General features: G+C 40.1%; 1 protein-coding gene across 4 annotated transcripts in view; it reads right to left on the minus strand.

Moving 5' to 3' along the window:
• The window catches only part of sgsm2 (small G protein signaling modulator 2), a 143,642-nt gene that overhangs the window by 105,531 nt on the left and 23,571 nt on the right, over window positions 1-14,540 (minus strand). The window lies entirely within an intron of this gene.

Consider the following 14,540-nt stretch of genomic DNA (forward strand, 5'->3'; position numbering starts at 1 on the left):
ACAGGGATATCTTGATCAAAATCCACAATATTATAGGATTAAATAAAACTGCAAATGACAAACAGCACACAAATGTAATTTTAACATTAGGCAAAGTCTGTACTGACTTAGAGAATAACTGATGATTGTATTTTACTATCTTTTACTCACAGCAGCTCAGAAGATTTGAGTCTTTCTCTTGGCTGATTAAAATCTTTTAGTTTTCTGAAAGGAGTTCCATCTGCAGCCTCTATCTTAAAGGTTATGGTGCATGATTTATGTCTCACTCAGTATCAGTACCTTGATTAAATCTTGCACAACTAAGAACATCAAGCACATGTGTTCAAGGAAAAGTGTGTTTGCGCACATCATTCTGGTTGATTAAAAAGCAGGATTTCACACAGTTTCCAGTTTTATACACTGACAATATTAGTATAGAGGCATAGTAGGCGACATCCTGTGAATAAACTAGTTAAATAGATCACATGTTGTGTCTCAGGTCAACTGTCAGCTATAAACACCTGTAGTGACACAACCTGCTGGATATCTCAATGTATCATTTTGTAATATGTATCAATGTACATTTAATATGTTGATCTGTTCTTAACACACGACATCTATTGCACATCTGTCCATCCTAAAAGAGGGATCCCTCCTCAGTTGCTCTTCCTGTGGTTTCTACCCTTTTTTTCCCCATTAAAGGGTTTTTTTGGGGAGGAGTTTATCTCCTGTGAGGGTCCAAGGACAGAGGGATGCCCTCTGAGGCAAATTGTGATTTTTGATATTGGGCTTTAGAAATAAAACTGAATTGAACAGAACTGAATTGAGTTAAACTGAATATTATGGAATAGTTGGGAACTGTCACTTTGAACAATCAGGGGCAATCCAAAAAATTTTTTAAAAATATGGTTATGTCCATGTTTTGTGGCTTACCGACAGTCAGATTAGAAATCTTAAGACTAAGTTTGAAGTCTAGAAGCAGGAGAGCCACACATGAATTTAAGGTGGAGACTAGAGTCCTGCATATAATACAAGTAAAAAATAATTTTAAAATGGAATGGATTTGTAAAGGTATTTCATCAATAAAGTCAATACAAAGTCAATGAAAAAAGTGTGAAAAAAAGATTATAAATACATAACATTAAATAAATAATAATTCAAAGTAAAGGCTGGGTTTGAAGACAGGTGTGGTCTGAGCAAGGGGGGCAGAGGAAGGGAGGTAGGAAGTAGGGACTTTACACCACTTAACGCCCCTGGCTCACATTTGTTTTAAAGGAGCAATAAGCAAAATTCATCATTTCTAGATTGAAGGAATTAAAAAATTGCTATGTGAAGAACTAGAGGTGTAATTTCATCTGGAGTATAGCATGACGTCACACACCCTCCCTCTGTGTTGATCTCAAGACCCTTGTTTACAAGCCGGTCCGGCTGCGCGTTCATGTACATTCATGTGAATCCCCTGTAAGCTGTAGCTGTAAGTTACTCCAGTAGCCATAGTAGCTCTAGTGCTCACTCCAGGAGCTAACGCTAATGTCCCTACTATGCGTGAGCCAGAGCCATGAGCCGCGGGCTCACGGAGAAGAGTAGGAACATTATGTAGTCTATGCTCTCTCTTTCTCTCCTGCTTTCTGTCGCTCACATACACACATTCACACACTGTCCAATTTGCGCATGCGAGCAAAGCACACAATAAAGGTTCAAGAGGGCCACATTGAAATTTCCTTGAGGGGGTCATGTGGGCCTCCTGCAGCATTTTTACAATGGCTCACAGCTGTATGTCTCAGGAAAGTAACCTTATACAAACATCAGAAAGAAAATTTCAACAGTTATAATAAGATATCAGGTTAATAGTGTGAGGGTGATGATAGTCGTGGAGTCACTCAACGGAGTTAAGGTTTGTGATACTGATGTATTTAAAATTGTTTAAATACTGTATATCACCATTTATTTTTCTAACTTTAAAATAAAAGTTTGCATTTTATACAGGTATTGTGTGTAAAGACATGTTAATATTTTGTGTTAATAACGTCAGCTGATTCTGATGCCCTAAGGTCAGGCCCTCACAGACTACACACTGCTCCCCTGAACTCCTAGCCCATGGAGCAACTACAAGAGCAACACCACTGCCCCACAGGGGGCTACAGTATTAACCCAAACTGCCAGAGGCATCCTAATCAGATGCCCAAACCACCTCAACGGACCCCTTTCGAGGCAAAGGAGCAGCAAATCTACTTGAAGCTCCCTCTGGTGTCTGAGCTCGTCACTCTGTCTCTGAGGCTGAGCCCAGCCACCACACAGGTGAAACTCATTTCGGCAGCATGTATCCGCGATCTCATTCTTTTGGTCACTACCCAAAGCTCATGACCATAGGTGAGGGTTGAAACACCTCAGCTGGCTCAGCTTCCTCTTCACCACAACGGTCCAGCGCCTGCATAACTGCAGACACCGCATCAAACTGCCTATCCATCTCATGCTCCATTTTAACCTCACTCGTAAACAAGACCCTGAGAAACTTGAACGCCCTCGCTTGAGGCAGTAACTCTCTCCCAACCCAGAGGGGGCAATCCACTGTTTTCCAGCAGAGAACCATGGCCTTAATGAGGCAACAGATAGGATTTGGTTTTTTTAGCTTGGCGCCACCCAGCATCAGCAAGAGGCAGCCCTACAGATTTTATTGAAGGAATTTCCTTTAACCTGAACTCACATACTGGGGTAACTACAATCTCAGATATCATCAACCATCCGACATCTGATTTTAAGCAATAGCATTGTGTGGATTTAGACTGAAATCCCCTGTGCATCATCATCATCATCATACATCATTAAGAAAGCATTGAGCAGAGATTTCATGTCTAAACAGCAAAGTCCCCTACAGATCTGTCAGTCTACAAACTGGATATCATTTCTCTGGATCTCCTACTCTTTAATTGTATATTTTTGGTAATATGAATTGTTTTTCCACCACTCAGACCTTTCCCTACATAATATATACATTACACATCCACATTAACGGGTCTTTATAGACTGCTACACCATGGTCTTAATTATTTACCAAACTTTTTTGCAGAGTTCTATAGTGAAGGTGCCTCGCCTCATCTAAAAAACAGAGCAAGAACAAGTAGTATTAACACACAAGAACAAGTGGTATGAAGATTTGTCCACATGGTCCAGAAAACAGAAAGAAACAGATCCAAAATTTTGGCACATGGATACAAAACCAAATATCCATTCCAAATTCTGCAGGATATCTTGACATAACATGGTACTGCTGTCAAAAAAACAATCTTTCCAACTTGTAACTCTCTCTTTCTGCCCTCCTTTTTCTCTAGCGTGCGTGTCAGTGTGTAGGACCTGCCCAAGGACCTGCCCATCCTCTGCTTGCTTGATACATTTCACAGTCACACACCTGCTTCAAGCCATCAACAACTTTCCCACACAAAATGCCTGAAATTGTTACAATGCCTTTGCAGTCTTCAAAACAAGCACTTATATCATAAAAAATGCCAGTGACACCAGAAACCTCACTGATTTAAGATGTGGACATGTGTGCTGACAGTTAAGTTCCCACAAAAACGTTAACAATACTCACTAATGGTAAAGAATAAAAGGAGTGGGGCGCCGGTGACTTAGTGGTAGAGCAGGCCACCCATGCACAAGGCTGTTGCCGCAGCGGCCCGGGTTCGACTCCAGCCTGTGGCCCTTTGCTGCATGTCACTCCCCCTCTCTCTCCCCTCCCTCACACTTGTCTGTTCTATACATTAAAGGCTAAAAAGCCCCCAAAAAATGTCTTTACAAAAAAAGAATGAAAGGAGTGAATCTGTGAAGTGCTGCCCTGGACAAGGTGGAAAATAATAGAGTTCTTGTCATTTTGGTTCGTGCTGGTTCACATGCAACTCCACCATATATTTATTTTTTACCTGCATAAGCAGGCGACACTATGTTTTGGCTGGGCATCAGTGGCTTGCATGCAATGCATCCTGGTACATGTAGGCACTGCCAGCAAGGCTCCATGAGCAGGAGAACTCTGCTTTTTCAGTCTATATAGAAGGCACTGTGGAATTTATTACTTCAATTGATTACACTTACTATCAACACTGACTGGACATCCACATAAAGGGTGATAAATTCTTCCTTTAACAAAACAAGAAACAGATGAGACAAACAGTGTTAAAATGATGTCCTTCAGCCTCAGCTCCACAGCAGCAGCATGAGGGTGACAGAGTTCTACTCTGGATGCCATCTTGAATATACAATTAAAACTTAGATTGACAGTTTAATTTCCACACTGCCCTGTTCCCAGGCTAGCCATTAGGAGGGCACTTCTCCACCACTTGGACAGGGACGGATGTGGTTCTGGCTGTTCTGGAGAGAGACATTTGATCTACTGATGATGATGGATAACGAACTCTGCTCTTACAGCCGTTACTCTTTTATTGCATTGAATCCCATCAGCCAGCAAGGGTCAATTCAATTTACGTGGTCCTGTCTATACATGAGAATGGAAAGAACTGGCTTTATTATAATCTTTGAATTTCAGCACATTTTAGGAAAATGAGCAAGTTCCAGTAGTTCTCACATCTTTCCACCTGTACAGTATGTACTGCGATATCTTGACCTTTAAGTGGAAGCATTATGGGGATCAGCCAGGATTATATTGGGACATCATGTAGCTAATAACTAATGTACAATCCAACCTCTGCAGAGTGTGGAATACTTTGTCAAAGGAAAATTAAATTAACTGAATCAATGATGCCTCCGATAAAACTTTATAAAGTCATGAGTTTAAAATTCATTACTGCATGATTAAGCAAAGTGAAACTTTGAATATTTGTGTGTACACCAACCATTTTATATCATAATGAACAATACCACACCATATCATGTCATTCCATAGCCAGGCTATTCTTATACACTATTCATATTCATTCATCTAAGCAAAGTAATGACCCAAAGTTCATATATATTGCACATAATGATGAGCCAGTAATTCATGCATAATTCACGTGTTTTGCATGGCTGCGACCACATGACCAATGCGGCGATGGGAATAAAGAAGAAAGAGGGTCCGAGCAGTTTTGTTAGGAGGCAGGCTGGGGTGGTGGATGGGTCACAAACACAGGACGTTCCCCAGGAGACCAGTGTTTAGACCCATGTGAACTTTGAGTCTTTTTAAGGTAAGTCCTCACGATGTTTCCCTGAACCTAACCACAGTAACTTTATGTTAATTATGGAACTATTCGTTAAGGATGTACTGTCATTCCTTGGCCACTTATTCATAGGATACCATATGAACTTCTGTATGAGGATGTGTTGCCATAGCACACCATCCTATATTAAATGAAATTTGTCTTTATTATCCAAATTAGGCAGTTCTGGATCATACAGGAATGGAAGATGTAGAAAAAGTAAGAGCCCAGAAAATAAATAGAATATACATACTGTAAAACGATAACTACCACACCATACTGTCCCATACCATACCATATGGTTGAGCAATATGACAGTACTGTGCGACTGTGGAAATGTCTCCACCTGTAGAGATTCAGCGATACCATTTCGACTGGGGAAGTTTTTCACGGCAGGCTCTGTGGCAAATCAGGGCTGGATTCTTACATGATCTTGTAATTCTTGTGTTTTCATGATCTCTCAATCTCGCAAATCCAGCCGCCAGTTGTTAATACCAAAACTTGTGACACCTAAAACTATTGTTCTCAGGAACTCAAAGCTTCCATTTTGAAAGAATTTTAGTTTTATTGGTTTGAGTCTTTTGATATTTTTGGGGGCATTTTTAACCTTTAATGGATAGGACAGACAAGTGTGAAGCGGGAGAGAGAGAGAGAGGGAGTGACATGCAGCAAGGGGCCACAGGCTGGGGTCGAACCCAGGCCGCTGCAGCAACAACCTTGTACATGGGGCGCCTGCTCTACCACTAAGCCACCAACGCCCCGAGCCTTTTGTTTTTTAACTCTCACGAGAGACAGCTGTTTTCTTTGTTAGTATAGAGGTTCCAAATAAAAGAAAAAAATAATCAAATGTGATGAAGTATAGTATAGTCATTTTAAACCATTTCTTGTTGAACAATTACTGTATCACGATGTATACCATGAAATAAAATTGTATACACATTTTAGAAGATTTTGACCATATCACCCACCCCTACCATACCTTACTGTACGATACCGCACCATACCAAACCCTAAGACACAGTGCCATACCCTACTATAGCCTACTATACCATATAATACCATACTGTACCAAACCATACCCTGCAACACAGAACCATGAGACTCAGAGCTGCGGCTTTTGTCTAGACAATACCACTGACACTTCTCTTCATACAGGTTGGCAATTGAGTTTAACAGATTTGGGGAAAAAGCCTCATGTATCATATTTGATATTATTGAGAGAGCCATCCTTCACTCATAATGTGTGCTACTTCACAATAACAGCTCCTCTTTGGAGCTAACTACAAATGATAGGCATTTATCGTTCACTAGTCTCACAGCTACTCATGGAATTGGAGCTTGTGGCTGGAAGCCACTACATGCACAGTCAGTGAGGGAATGGCTTTCTTCTTATCGGGTTATTGCTTAGCTGGAGCTTTCTACAGCACCATTACATTAGGCCAGAACACAAAGCATAACCTGCCGATCAAAGCTACTGGAGAAAATCAGTGCTTTATCAGAAATATTCGTGGTTAACTGGCTTTTTCAGTAATGTTTTCATGTATTTTGCCTGCTTGCTAACTTGTTTACTAATTCACATTATGATACATACAATACATACATATCATACATGTACATAATATACTATACATACATTTTTTCTGTACCTAATATACTATATGTTATGTATACACTCAGCTATTTCTGTGGATATTATCATGGATGATGGAGGGAAATTCTCCTATTCTTTTGTGTCTGATTGCTGCTGGTTTATGTCTGTAATGTTAATGGGATTCCGAGGCAGCAGGGGTAGGAGGTGAGAAGGAATGGGCAGGATGTACTGTTTTTGTGTGAGTTTGCATGTTTTTTGCCTTACCCTTGGTTGTGCTTTGGGTAGTGGGTTGGCTAAATGAGAATAAGGTAAAGCACACCATACCATTAAATACCTCACTGTGGCTGTAGCAGTTTTTGGTAAAAAAAAAAAAAAAACGAACACAAAAACTAGAATTAGCGAGCTGCGCTTGACTAAGGTCACCAATTCAGTATCTGACCAAATGTTTCCCCTTCTGTTCCTGAGATGACAGTGAGCAATGGCCAGAAAAGTGTTCCATGCAGAAAAATATGACGTCACAGCGAAGTTGACCTTTGACCTTTTGGACATTAAATGTCATCGCTTCATCATTACATCCTGTTAGACATTTGTGTGTTGTCATAATTAGCGTAAGAATTCTTCAGTTATGGCCAAAAACATAATTTGTCAGGTCACAGTGACCTTGACCTTTGACCCATGACCACCAAATTCTAATCAGTTTATTCTTCAATCCAGGTGGACATTTGTGTCATTTTTTAAGAACTTTCCGTAGAGTGTTCTTAAGATCTCACGAAAATGAAATAGATGCAAGGTCACAGTGACTTTGACCACTGACCACCAAAATCTAATCACTTTGTCATAGAATTAAAGTATATATTTGTGCCAAATTTGAAGAAATTCCCTTACGCCGTTCTTGAGATATTGTGTTCACGAGAACAAGACAGACAAGGTCACAATGACCTTAACCTTTGAGCCATGACCACCAAAAACTAATCAGTCGATTGTTGAGTCCAGGTGGACATTTTTTGCTGAATTTCAAGAAATTCTTTTGGGCTGTTCTTAAGATATCGTGTTCACAAGAATGAGATGGCTGCAAGGTCACAGTGACCCTGACCTTTGACCACCAAAATCTAATCAGTTCATTGTTGAGCCCAGGTGACTGTTTGTGTCAAATGTAAAGAAATTCCCTCAAGGTGTTATAATAGAATGCCAATATGAGCAACACTGTGATTTTTAGAAGTAAAAAAGACAGAAAATTAGTATTTCCTGAATACTTTTTATCTTGTGTTGCTCTTAAAGTGTGTAATGAGATTAAATATCTTGGTCATTATATTGTCAATGATTTATCTGATGACATAGATATCCACGGACAGTCTTGCAAGTTGTATGTGCAAGCTAATACGTCTCCTCGCAAATTTAGCATGTGTTCAGTGAATGTGAAGAAAGCTCTTTTTAGAGCATTTTGCACTCCACTGTACACTGCCCACTTGTGGCGCTCCTATAGGAAGAGTAATATGCAAAGACTTAATGTGGCCTATAATGATAGCATGAGACTACTTCTTAAACTTCTTCCACAATGGTGTAGTGCCAGCCAAATGTTTGTAAATGTGGGTGTGCCTACTTGCCCTGCTTTAATACGTGATCTTATATATCGATATATGTGCAGGCTCGCTGTCTCAGAGAATAGTATCATCCAGGCCTTAGCCAAACCTAAAGTGTGGGGCCAGTGGCACTCCAGCTTGTTTGTGGGTGCAGTTTATTGAATTTTGCCCATTTTTATGAACTTGTATAATGAAGTGTTGGGTACTTCTTGTCCTTATATGTGTATGTATATATATACATATATATGTATATATATATATATATATATATACAGTACAGGCCAAAAGTTTGGACACACCTTCTCATTCAATGCGTTTTCTTTATTTTCATGACTATTTACATTGTAGATTCTCACTGAAGGCATCAAAACTATGAATGAACACATGTGGAGTTATGTACTTAACAAAAAAAGGTGAAATAACTGAAAACATGTTTTATATTCTAGTTTCTTCAAAATAGCCACCCTTTGCTCTAATTACTGCTTTGCACACTCTTGGCATTCTCTCGATGAGCTTCAAGAGGTAGTCACCTGAAATGGTTTTCCAACAGTCTTGAAGGAGTTCCCAGAGGTGTTTAGCATTTGTTGGCCCCTTTGCCTTCACTCTGCGGTCCAGCTCACCCCAAACCATCTCGATTGGGTTCAGGTCCGGTGACTGTGGAGGCCAGGTCATCTGCCGCAGCACTCCATCACTCTCCTTCTTGGTCAAATAGCCCTTACACAGCCTGGAGGTGTGTTTGGGGTCATTGTCCTGTTGAAAAATAAATGATCGTCCAACTAAACGCAAACCGGATGGGATGGCATGTCGCTGCAGGATGCTGTGGTAGCCATGCTGGTTCAGTGTGCCTTCAATTTTGAATAAATCCCCAACAGTGTCACCAGCAAAACACCCCCACACCATCACACCTCCTCCTCCATGCTTCACAGTGGGAAGCAGGCATGTGGAATCCATCCGTTCACCTTTTCTGCGTCTCACAAAGACACGGCGGTTGGAACCAAAGATCTCAAATTTGGACTCATCAGACCAAAGCACAGATTTCCACTGGTCTAATGTCCATTCCTTGTGTTTCTTGGCCCAAACAAATCTCTTCTGCTTGTTGCCTCTCCTTAGCAGTGGTTTCCTAGCAGCTATTTGACCATGAAGGCCTGATTCGCGCAGTCTCCTCTTAACAGTTGTTCTAGAGATGGGTCTGCTGCTAGAACTCTGTGTGGCATTCATCTGGTCTCTGATCTGAGCTGCTGTTAACTTGCGATTTCTGAGGCTGGTGACTCGGATGAACTTATCCTCAGAAGCAGAGGTGCCTCTTGGTCTTCCTTTCCTGGGTTGGTCCTCATGTGTGCCAGTTTCGTTGTAGCGCTTGATGGTTTTTGCGACTCCACTTGGGGACACATTTAAAGTTTTTGCAATTTTCCGGACTGACTGACCTTCATTTCTTAAAGTAATGATGGCCACTCGTTTTTCTTTAGTTAGCTGATTGGTTCTTGCCATAATATGAATTTTAACAGTTGTCCAACAGGGCTGTCGGCTGTGTATTAACCTGACTTCTGCACAACACAACTGATGGTCCCAACCCCATTGATAAAGCAAGAAATTCCACTAATTAACCCTGATAAGGCACACCTGTGAAGTGGAAACCATTTCAGGTGACTACCTCTTGAAGCTCATGGAGAGAATGCCAAGAGTGTGCAAAGCAGTAATCAGAGCAAAGGGTGGCTATTTTGAAGAAACTAGAATATAAAACATGTTTTCAGTTATTTCACCTTTTTTTGTTAAGTACATAACTCCACATGTGTTCATTCATAGTTTTGATGCCTTCAGTGAGAATCTACAATGTAAATAGTCATGAAAATAAAGAAAACGCATTGAATGAGAAGGTGTGTCCAAACTTTTGGCCTGTACTGTATATATATATATGTGTGTGTTATATCATGTTTTTGTACATAGCTGATTGTCTGTTTTTTGTGCGGCATGCTATGGACTATTCTCTGTGTCCTTAATAAAGTCATTATTATTATTGTTGAGATATTGCTTTCATAGGAATGAGACAGACAAGATCACAGTGACCTTGACTCTTGACCTATGACCACCACAAACTAATCATTTCATCATTGAGTCCAAGTAGACGTTTATGCCAAATTTGAAGAAATTCCCTCAAGGCATTCTTTGCGACATCGCGTTTACAAGAATGGGGTGGATGGACGGATGGACAACCCTAAAACATAATGCCTCCGGCCACAGCTATGGCCAGCATGGAGGCATAAAAAGTCTTACTGATTAACCTGCAATATTTAAAACTCTGCGAACTCGTTGACAAGCACATTGCACTTCCTATAACTTTATCATAAGAAAAGCATCCCACTGATTCTCTGGTGTAAAGCTTTTAATGTGAAGCAGCAGCAGCAGCAGCAGTCAATGTTGGGTTTGCATCAGCAGTAACTTAACAGAGCTCCAGCACAGCAATCAATGATGATTAAAAAATGCTGATTGCGTGAAAGAACAAACAGGAAGGCAGTGAAACTGAGTGAAACTCAACTCCAGAAAAACGAAATTCAGGTAAAAGCTGCAAAAGTACTGACAGCCAAACACAGAGAGACCACTGTCACGGTACAGCTTTAGCAAACCAACCTGGGAAAACCCAAAAACTGTACCATCTTACCATACCATTAAAGATGCACTAATTGCAATTTTTTAGCCGATTCTGATTTATGATTTCTTTTTCAAAAGTCTGAATAATACCTCCTAGACTAAGAAGCTAAATGTTTTAGCATCTTCCATCCACTGAAATAAAACAGTTAGAATTAGCTTTGCTATGCTACACTTTTGAGCTAATTATTAACTCGCTGAATAATAAAAATTTGGGTATACTTTAGTCTTTTTGCTAGCTTAACACAGTAGCCTTCAAATCATGTGTAGCATGCATGGAAATTAAACAAAATTTCTGAGAACTGGTTGCAGCGGCTCTGAAAATAGTCAGTTACTGTTTGTACTGCCGTTTGTGATGAGAACCATCGTGCAGGTTAATTTGCTTGTCACAGGATCAGCCACATCTGAGACTGATCAGCCAATCACCAGTCATGGCTGATCAAGCTGATCGTCCGATTTCAGTCACAAGCCTATTGATCGGTGCATCTCTACATACCATACTACATTCCATTAACAACTTTAAAATCAACACCTGACAAGAAATAAGGTTTAATCTAAGATTATGTCCATCTACACTGGATTGACCTTACTTTAATAGATCCTCCATTTACTTACTTACAAATTAGGGGTGGGTGATACAGATAAAGCTGATCACAGCATACGTACAAATATCATGATATTCAGCTGAGCTGAGAAAATCTTTATAGATACAATAACCAGATAGGAATATTCGTTTTTGGCTAATCCTGTAAATTTAAAGTATCGCACTTCATCACTAAGCCTGTTAAACAGAACTCTCACAGTTGATTAATTTATAGGGGTGGTGGAAAAAAATCGATATAGCATAGTATCTTCACACAGTTTATCAATTTTTTTTAATTATATAAATGATCTACTACAACTAGAATAATATAATCAGTTCCTTTTTTCAGTTCACTAGATACATTTTGGTGCTACAAAAAATAGCTGAAATGAGATGAACACACTGAAAACTTCTGATTCGGTAAAACAGATGTTGACAAAGGTTTCCTTTGGGGATATAATTTATAGTTGAAAAAAGGTAATAAATCACAAAATATTGCATTATATATTGTTGCAATACTCAGCATATTGCAACATATTTAAAATCGTAATAATATTGTATCGTGGACCCTCTGGTGATTACCACCCTTATTACTTCATATTGTCTCACAGTTTTGTCAGTGAGTCCCAGTGCATCTAACAAGGTGTAGAGAGAGTTCATTGCCAGTGATCTCTTCAAAACTCCCAGGTCAACAGAAATCCTGAGTAAATAAAGGCTTAATGCAGACTACTAATAACAAAAGGAAAAAGGAGAGGAGGAACAAATCAATAGCGCCAAGGTGAGAGCTATGTGCCGACAAAGACACTCTCTTGTACACTATCCTCTGTTTTACCTGTAAGATTAATAACAGTAACATAATCTGAGGCTATACATCATATTTTGTTACAGTATAGTAATGATGGATTATACTGTCAACTCTAGCTCAAACAATTTTTTTGTTTAACCAGTAAATCGGTGCCACTTTGACATTTTACAAACTATTGTCATCAGCTGAACTTCACTCTAATAGTGGCTGATGGATCTACATCACTGACTAGAGCTGAAGAAGGGAGGGTTGTGTTAAATTCAGCAAAAAGGAGGGGATCAGTGGGCATAGCTTCAGAGAAGCAGCTCCCCTCTGCTGTGTGACTGTGTCTAATTGTGTTGTTCTTCATTTTAAAATGTAGTTACATAAATTTTGTGGCTGGACCACAACAGCTGAAAGTCTGTGTGTACATGACTAGGGCTGAGTAAAAATAATTGATTCATCTGATTCAATCGGTCTTCATTTGAATGACCCAATATCGATTCATAAAATCCAAGATTGATCTTTTAATATATGCTTTTTCCCCACAGTTGTGGAGTAGCTTTAACCCCGTTAATCTCGCCAGTAGTAAACGTGTACTGGCACTAAATTATTAACAACCGCAGTACTGAAAAGCTCCAACATTACCGGTTCTTTTATCCTCTGCTCCTGCTGTCTGTGTGTAGGGGCTGCTGTGCCACATTTATGCACAGACACACAAACATAAGCCCTTTTTAGACAGGAATTGTGCAAATTTGCAGGAAAGCCCAATCAGTCTTTATTCAGCATTGGCAGTATAAAAACAAAATCGGGGAGTGCAGCAAACTTTTGTTTATACAGAATGTGCCTTTTTCGGGGCAATGGGGGGCGTGAGCATGTAACGAAACGTGTAGCTCAGCGTGTGACATAAACAGTGACATACTCTGAGGGTAGCCGTGGCTGGTCAGTCCTTCTGCGATTCTCTCGTAAGTCGGCCTGTCCTTTACCGTCCCCGTCATCTGACGGTTAATGGCCTCCTCATTTGCGAGGACAAGGAGGGCGCGCAATTCCTTGTCTCCCCAGTTGCTCATCTTTACAGTGTCTGTCAGGTTTGGGGTCCCTCTTGCTACTAGCTGCTCGCTAATTCCTGCTATCAGCTGTTTCCTGTTTATCCACCGCCAGTGGCTCGCATGTGCGGCTTCATCAACAGCTCCTCCCGTTGCGGAAGGCTGCCTTGGTCTGTTTAAACTAAAAGGGTTCCGCCAATATGTCTACCCTACGAGGCGGAAAATTGGACACCTCGGATCAACTCGCCAATCTGGCTCTGTGTGTCTAAACACTCGCAGCTTGCCGGCAAAACGGCCCAACATTCGCGGAAAATCTGGCAGTGTAAAAGGGGCTATAGAGTAGAGATTCCGCTGTGAAGACAGAGATGTGAAGATAACCTGAGCTGATGACAGCTAAGCTTGTTACTGTAAGTGCAATATAACCTCCATGAGGAAAAAGCCAACACTTTATCACTGCACCTGTTCAGCAACATGTAGGAAAGTTATATTTCAGTTTGCTCTGTCCTCAGTCTCTTATCCACTGCTGCTAATATTATTTTATAAACAAGCACAGAGCGCTTTCCAGCTAAAAGCAAATTGTTACTAACAAGCAGAAACAACAATAGCTTGACTCCTCAGCAGCAGAAAGGACAGGTGGACTGATACTGGAACACGGTGTGTGTTCTTTATTCTTTCTAAACTTCAAATGAGATCATATGAATATGATTTATTTGACTGACATTTTAGACTTATTTCCAGTGAAATATTGAGTTTAAAATGAGACTTTGCTGTTTTACTATTGATGTTGCTGCTCTAGAAACAACGTTATATTCAGTTTTAACCCTGTTCTGCATTTAATCTTTTTCAAAATAATTTCTTGAAAGATTTACATTATTAGCCCTCTGAGAATCTCTCTAAAATTGGTGTTGTCAGTGAAATATCCCCAATCAAATCAATATTGAATCAAATTGAATCAGAAATAGAACTGAAACCTTGTGAATCGAAACCGAATCAATTCAGCAATCAGTGTCAATACCCAGCCCTATCCATGACTGAGAACGAACAAAACAAAACACTGGGGTAACTATGGACCTATAAATGCCATGTAGTAACATTGCAAAGAAATTATTTCCAACACAACCTCTCTTAGGTCTTAGGTGCACAGAGAG

This window comes from Epinephelus lanceolatus, chromosome 4 (genome assembly GCF_041903045.1).
Source record: "Epinephelus lanceolatus isolate andai-2023 chromosome 4, ASM4190304v1, whole genome shotgun sequence".
Classification (NCBI taxonomy): Eukaryota; Metazoa; Chordata; class Actinopteri; order Perciformes; family Serranidae; genus Epinephelus; species Epinephelus lanceolatus.